General features: G+C 42.5%; 1 pseudogene; it reads left to right on the forward strand.

Moving 5' to 3' along the window:
- The first annotated feature begins 484 nt into the window (after positions 1-484).
- Positions 485-1,516, forward strand: LOC122792919 (annotated as a pseudogene).
- Positions 1,517-8,803: the final 7,287 nt, after the last annotated feature.

The following is an 8,803-nucleotide window of genomic DNA, read 5'->3' on the forward strand; positions in this document are numbered from 1 at the left end:
GTCACTCTGAGCAAGTGATGATACCTGTGCCACATCCCTGTCATCCTTTTCATCGATGCAGGGAAAAGAAGTTATGTGTCTGATGCACAGGGTGACTATATTACTTGACATGTACTTGTGTAATGCAGTATTGTTTTGCCATGCCACTTGTAGTGGTCACCAACATACACTGTATGCTGGCATGTGTGATTAGTATGCAACATACTTTTGTGGAACTTATGCTGTATGATGTTGTACTGGCAGTATTGTTACACAATGACAGGTATGTCATGGACCTGTGCATGTTTCTGTTCCAGAAGTCTGAGGGGATAACCTATGGACACACTGTGGCAGTGAAGCAGCACAGTATGACATGGGAGCACAGCAGAAATATGACTTCAGCAAGGTACAGCAGTATAAGAGATGGGCTTGGGAGGAATACAGACAAGGTCATGATGATCAGCTGCAGTTTTTGTTTTGCATTTAAGTTGTGCCATCGTCCATCATGTGGCATTCATTAGTTACAGTTTGTCTCCTCCTGGGTTTTGCCAACTCTCGAAGCTTGTTATCTTCCTCCACCTGATCACAGGATATAATCAACTACATTAACAAATTAAATACTACATGGAAGGCCGGACAAAACTTTTACAATGTGGATCAGAGTTATTTGAAGCGTCTGTGTGGTACAATTCTGCATGGTCCAAAATTGCCTTTAAAGACTTCCTATTCTGGAAAAGTGAAGCTTCCTGATAACTTTGATTCATGAACTCAGTGGCCCAATTGTCCAACAATCTGAGAGATCTGGGATCAGGGATCTTGTGGATCATGTTGGGCATTTGGTGCTGTAGAGTCCATGTTTGACTGTGTCTGCATCCACTCTGGGGAAAAGCAAAATGTGGAGGTATCTGCTGAAGATCTGCTTTTATGCTGCAGCTTTGAGTGTGGAATGGGATGCAATGGTGGTTATCTATTGGGAACGTGGCAGTACTGGACTGAAAGTGGCTTGGTGTCGGGGGGGCTGTATGGTTCTGGCATAGGTTGCAGGCCATAAACTATTCTTCCCTGTGAATATCATGTGAATGGCTCACAGCCACCCTGTTCTGGAGAAGGAGGTGACACACCACCCTGTGTGAAAAAATGTGATGCTGGTTATACTCCTTCATATGAAAAGGACAAGATTTATGATGGGTCTGCCTATAGTGTCCGTTCCTCTCCTGAAAGCATAATGGAAGAAATTTATAAGAATGGACCCATGGAAGGGGCCGTCACTGCATATGAGGACTTCCTGCTCTATAAATCAGGTCTGTACCAGCATCACACTGGAGAAGCAGTCAGGGGTCATACTATTAACATCTTGAACTGGGACATAGAAAACAACACTCCTTACTGGTTGGCTGCTAACTCATGGAATACAGACTGGGGTGATAATGGGTACTTCAAAATCCTTCATGGGCAGGATCATTGTGGTATTGAGTCTGAGATTCAGGCTGGAATTCCAAAAAATGCAGCAGAGCTTTCTAACAGAATCCTCTTTTGAAAAGTACAAGAAGTGTTTTGCAGCAGCACAGTCTGAGAGAAAACATTACTGAAAATCACTGCTTTTATTTTAAATTTAAGGACACACTTTTTAACTGTTATAATGAATGCCAGTTCCAAACCATGCTTGCCTAAGTGCAATTAGGTTTTACATTTTTAATTGTATTAGTTTTAGCATTGTGTTTACATGAGACTGCTTATAAGAATGATATAACTGACTATAAATTGAGAACCATGTTTTTTTTATCAGTATATTCTAATTGGGAGACATTTTTTGCTCTAATTTGCATGTAAACTGTATTATGTATTGTAGTCCCAAAGGTGGGGGGGGGGCTGAAGTAACTGACTAGTCTTGCTTATGAGAAGTGTCCACTGTCCTACTAGCAGTCTTGCTGATATCGGAACACTTCATATTCAGACATTCATAGGACATGGCATCATTTAGTTCAGGAAATGTTTAATGGGTGGCATGATGCCAGGGTAATCCTATTGGCTAGGCTTGTAAAGGCTCCAGGGCCATTAGCCTAGTACACACCTATGAACTAATAAGTGCATGGCTGCATAGGTTCACATCTGTAGGTCAGTCTTCCAAGGACAATGGGGGTGGTCAGCGTACTCATGCATTCATAATTTGTGATGTCTCCTACAGGGCAAGGTGTGACCCTGATGGAGTACAAGTGCTCCCTATCTGTAGGGAGCATACTAGATGGATGACTCACTGTAAGGACATTAACCTACTATGTGATGTTAGTACTACATGCTTGTGGGAAACATTTGTCTAGCAGACATAAACACACCCTTGAAACAGACCCTGCCTAATGTTATACAGAACACCTCAGTGCACTTCAGCACATGCCATTTATTTGATTGGCTGAGTGGCCATCATCTCAACATCTTAGCATCTGCCTGAGTCCCTCTCGGACTGGGGCAATATGTGCTGGTCCTGTACTGAGGAGTATACAGATGGTCTGCTTGTGAGGGTTGTATGGCCATCATGTTAGTTAAGTTCACATGACCTATGGCATGATGTATACTGCTGTAACAGCCTCACACACAAACATGACCACATTCAGGCTAGCACCACTTCCACTCAATGCATACAGGACAAGCTAAGGCGCACACATACTGCAAGTTGGCTGCATCCAGATTAGAACACTTAGCTATGTACTGGTACACACTACAGATCACAGTACCCGATGCATGCAACACAGCTCATGACTGCTAGTACTATCAATTTAGAACATATAATGCTTATTGATATCAGCAAGCCTTGTTGTGGTCAGTCATTTTGGTGACCATATCACCTGCTACAAATAAAATGATGCAAAACCCTACCTATGTCTAAGTTAAAAAGGTTATCATACGTATTCTATATGGATATACACATGTACCATGCTGGGTAGAGTGCGATTAGAACCTCTACCTATCTAGGCTTATACACTATAGGTCCCAATGCTTATCACATGCGCCATGGCTTACGTCTGATACTACACTGTCAGCTGGTAGTCAAGGTGGCTGACATCATCAAGCCTTGTAGTAGAGAGCAGATTTGAAGCCAGCAGCAAGTGACAGGCCCAGAAAGTGCATAGCCATTGCTGCTGGATAGCCCATGAGGGCATGTCTACTGTTTTGCAGGGGATATACACACACAGACACAGACACGCACCAAATAGGCTGGAGTAAGATTAGGACCCCCTACCTATCTAGTCTTATACACTATAGTTCACAGTACATAGCACACACGCCACGGCCTAAGTCTGATACAACCCTGTCAGTTGGTAGTCTTACGGTAGCTGACATCATCAGGTCTTGTAAAAGAGGGCAGTTTGGAAGTCAGCAGCAAGCTACAGGACCAGAAATTGCATAACCATTGCTGCTGGATAGCCCATAAGGGCATATCCATTGTTTTGCAAAGAGTACACACACACACACACACACACACACACACACACACACACACACACACACACACACACACACACACACACACACACACACACACACACACACACACACACACACACACACACACACGCACACACATATGCACCAAGTGGGCTGCAGTGAGATTATTTCCCCTACCTAACTAGGTTTATACACTATAGATCACAGTACGTACTGCATGCACCACAGGTTAAGTTTGTTGTATATGTGGTTGCAGGCACAGTACTTGTGCATTACACAAACTATATTTGTGTTGAACAGCATCTGTGGCTTGCAGAATGATATTGCTTCATACTGTTATCTGCATCTAGTATCCTAGCAGTGAGATAACTGTTGTTATCCTAGCTATGTGTGTACAGTTACCAGTATGGCCACATGTGGCTGCTTGCAGTTAGAGAGGTGACACTGTAGGGCAAGGACAATGTGCCCTGTGCATACGTGTGTTAACAACATTATACATTACACCATCTGCTCACCTGTGTCTGTCTACGTGGTGCCATCCAGCAATCATGTAGGTAATTGGATTATGTACTGTTGTGCCCTTAGTTTGAATCACTTTAGCAACATTATGGCTGTGTGATAGTGCAGATTTACTCACCATTATTAGGGTATGTCGGACAATGCAGACATCCACACACATATTTCTGTATATAACAGGGATGTATATATAAATGTAGCTGTGTGTGTGTGTGATATGTATATGTGTTATGTAGATACATGAGGAGAGTCTATGTATCAGTTTAATATGTATAGCTATATATATCAGTACATATCTATTTGACACTACATAGTGATAGATATACTATGCTTGTGAGAGAAAGATACTGACAGACGGATATGTATACATATCTATCTGTATGTATAGACATTTATACATAACAAGTCATTTCAATGACGGGCCAACAGAATTGCGGTCATTTTTACTAAGTTTATGGACATGCCCAGTGGAACTGTCAGTACTTATAATGTGACTCCAAGCCACACCTACCTTTATTCCAGTTCAGGATTTTGTATGTTATAGACATTAACATCCACCACTGTTTCTGCAGTACTGCACTTCACTCAAAATGTGCACAGCATTCCCCAGCTGTGTGCTGTACTAAATATGTGACTGGGGTTGGTAATGTTATACCACCAACAGAATGACAGTCTGCATACCTCTCAACAGAATGTGCATAATTTTGCCTCTTACGTTTGGTCTGTTCCTCACACAATTGTGGTCTTCTGGTGCTTTATTGTATGTTGACATGAATACATTCTACTAACTACAGACAAAAAATTGTGTGTCAGACTTTATATCCATTAGAAGATATGCAGTAATGTAACACCTTTAATTCCTGCAACTGTCTAGGTTTATGTGACCGATATTTAAAATATGTCCCTATGTTTGGGCCTTTGTCCCCCCATCGTTCTGGCTTTGTCCAGATTTCTTGCACTAAGAGGTTGGGAGGTATGACATTCTGTGAAAACACCAACATACTGCCTCACATACAAAAGATGTGAGTAACTCCAGATTAGAACCATCAGCACCATCACCCATGCTAGCTTCCCTAGTCCACTGAGCCACACAGGTCACTAGACAGAGCGGAGTCATTCATCACACAATCAACAGCATACATATGTACATTGTTAGCATGTGTGAAGAGAGACATACAATGTGTGAGTGATATCTGTGTTACAGCCCTGAGATTGTCTGTTCCACTGATATACCATAGCTGATTTTCTGTTACAGCAGTTATATGGGAACACTGCTGTGTTGGGGATGGGGACCAACAGCACATGATCTGCTGGGATAGACAGTAGTCCAAATATCATGTGAGCCCACTGATTAACATCTCCCTTGCCTGATGCCATAAATATTCCAACCATGAGGCCTCATGAATATTAAGGAACATATACTGTTAGCCTGGGTATCTGTAGTTCCATGTGGATGTTAAATCTGACCAAACAGCCCACTCTCTTTCCTTGCATAACAGCAGCAGATCCATACATATAATACCATATTATAGTAATCCTTACAATTACTATGTAGGTTAGAGACATACCTTGAGAATGCAGCAGTTGGCAAACCTATAGTTCAGTGCTGACTCTGTGTGATGTAAGCAGTACACAGCTAATACATGGATAGGTACAGGTTGTGTGGGTTGCCTGGCATCACCAATTTTACTATATGTATGTGAGTAGGAGTAAGGTGTCAGTCCCTAGGGTTGTAGGTTGTCAGTGAATGTGGTATGCATTGTCTTTTAGCCAAAGCCAGGGCATACTGGGCACACCTACATCTGCCTACAGGGACAGCATCAGGGGGTTCCTCCTCCAAGTCCTCCTGTGTGTGTGGCTGTTGTGACCTAGGCACTGGTGGGGTGCTGTGTATCCCTTCCCTATGCTGTTCCTGCTGCAGCTGATTCCACAGGATCATTGTGTAACATGGCACATACTGTGAACATATGTGCACATTTGGATGGATATTACTGCATAGCTCCACCAGATATATCAAGGCACCAGAACAGTGACTTCAGCAAACCAAACACATGCTCTATAATGTTCTTTGTTTGAGCATGTGACTCATTATGGTGTTTTTCCTTGGGTGTGTGTGCATTTCTCATGGGTATCATCATCCACAGTTCCAGTGCGTAGCTAGCATCCCCCACTAAATGTCTGTGTGGGATGTCCCCCCTAGCAAACATCTGGTACAGCTGTGATGCATGCCTGATATGGGAGTAGTGATAGCTGCCAGGGCTACCAGCACACACAGCATTGCACATGACCTGGCAGTTGATAGAGTGGTACCCCTTGCGTTTGACATAGATTCTACCATCCTCACTTGGTGCTGCCTTGACGTGTACATGAGTGCAATCAATGACAGCCAGTACCTCAGGGTAGTGTGCTACAAGGTAGAAGTGTTGCATATTGCTGGCCCTCACCTCAGTAGTGAGGAGAAAATATATGTGCTCACTGGCATTTGGTAGCATGGCATCCAGGATATGGTGGAGTACTCCGGATGCTGATGCCTGTGAGACCCCCATCATGTACCCAGTTGATCTTTGGAAGGTACCTGTCATTATTATCCTAAGGGCTGCACACACCTTTGTTTCCACTGGGATGGGTTCCCCTCTGTTGGCTCTGGGCCTGAGTTGAGGGCTCAATAAGTTCCTGTAGTATGTCTCTGTCCACCCTGTAGCGGTCTACAATCTCCAGCTCATGTAGCTCCTGGAAGGTTACCCTAGTCTGAACACTCTTCTCCTTCTCTGCCTAGGCCTATTATCATCAGCAGCACTGACTTCAGCATCTAGCACATACAAATGTAGCAGACCTGCAGCACCCCCTAGCCTTCTTTCAGTTAAAATGTCCAAGCCTGTACTCTAATGTTGCAGAGTATGGGACAAAAATCAGATTCTAGGGTGTATACATACTTTATAGTACTCTACTGTAGATGTTAACAGTGTGATTGGCTACCTATAATGCACTGCAGCTGCCTAATATATCATTGACATAATTTAATGGCCCTAATATAAGTTAAGCAAGTATCAACACTAATTAATACATCATTGGATTTTTAGAGACTCTGAGCACTGTGACGCACCGTGCAAACGCGCGCCTCTTAGGTAAACAAAGCTTAGCAGTCAGTGGACACCCCCCCAGACTTACACACTCAGCACAATGGCATGCTGTGCAAATACATGAAACTCGCGCCCTGTAGATAAACAATGCTTAGCAGTCAGTGCACACCCTCTCCCAAGCCTGCACGCACAGCATGGCAGCGTGCAACATAAACAGAAGCAGCTATGCTCCAATCAGCTCAGAAGTTAGTGGACACACCCTCTCCTGATGTCAGCTACCTCCTCTGTTGACAGCGACATGGTTCTCTGCCTACACGGAGGGAATCTGGGGACATGATTACCCCATTATGCTATTCAGTAACTCCACCTCATTTACCTAGGGATCTGTGCTCACAGTTTGGATCCTACAAGCTTCCAAGCCCTACCACGTTAGCAACAGCACCAATGCACCACTGTAGATACTGCGCACAGGGTCTTGTAATGCATTTCTATCTCATGATATTATTTGATTTTTCCATGTTTTTTTTTTTTATAAGGCATGTTTGCACACTGTGGCATGCTGTGCAAGCATGCCAAGTTTATTAAAAAACATTATTTTAACATATTTGCTGTAACTTTTGGAACACACAGAAAATAGTTTCAATCATATCTGTGTGTGCTATGTCACTTCTGTCTATCTACCTACATTTTACAGCCCCTTTTGTCTAGCTATAGTCCTCTACACGGAATTTTTCCGTGTACACTACGGACACTAATATGTGGTCTGCAGGGCTGCCTGTCTGCTTGCTGGATTGCTCTATCTGCTTTATTTGCATGAGATTCACCTGCCTATGAGGTTATTTGCATGCCATGGAACTCCCTGTGTTGGCGCATGCATGCACACCACCCAGCAGAGCTTACTGGATTGCAGACCTGCTTACTTTCATGTAAGTAGCATGGCACAATGCCTACATGGTAAAAAAGACCATGTAGGCTTTATCAAATTCCCCACCTCATGTCTCCTTCATTTAGTTGCTGTCACTGTGACATTTATTGATAAGTTCTGGAAATTCTTAAGATGATTTCCATTGCTGCATTAGATAGCTTGCTGCTTAACATCATTTCAATGTATAAAAATAAAAATTCCATGGCATCCATATTATTGAATAAACTAGAAAACATGATATTACATGAACTTCTGAGCATGTAGTTTGCAATAATGTCATTAATTGTCTTCTCCTGATATCATTCTTTACAATTGTATGATAGTAATGTTTTTCATGTAATCCATTTTGTAAAATATATGGCATCTTTTCCAGCTGTCTCACATTTCCATCATCCTTCTTTGTCTATATTTTGCTTTGAGCATTTTGATCTCCTCTGTCAACAAGGAATACTTGCATTTATTATGCTTGTAGCTTTGTGTTTTACTTATTGCACCTCGATTATTTTCTTTTCTATTACAAGATCAGCGTTTTCTTTAACAAATCATGTAATCCATATTTGAAACAGCATTTACAGTTTGTCTCATTTTAACACACTGTCTCCTCCCTCCCCTTTATCAGATCTCCAGACTCTGGTATGCCAGCTGGAAAATGCTAATTTGAAGGTCTGTTTATTCAATGACAGTGGGTAGAGTCTACCTATCTTTGACATTGGACAGATGTTGTTGTGTTGTAGTGATAAGTATATGTGGCACCTCAGAACATTGTAAACATCCCCACATTAAGTATCTATGATTAACTAGGTGCACCTTGAGGCTGCACACAACCCGCAGTGCTGATTACAAAATTAGAGTAATTGGTTGT

Source organism: Protopterus annectens, chromosome 1.part0 (genome assembly GCF_019279795.1).
Source record: "Protopterus annectens isolate FY-2018-M chromosome 1.part0, PAN1.0, whole genome shotgun sequence".
NCBI classification, from domain to species: Eukaryota; Metazoa; Chordata; order Ceratodontiformes; family Protopteridae; genus Protopterus; species Protopterus annectens.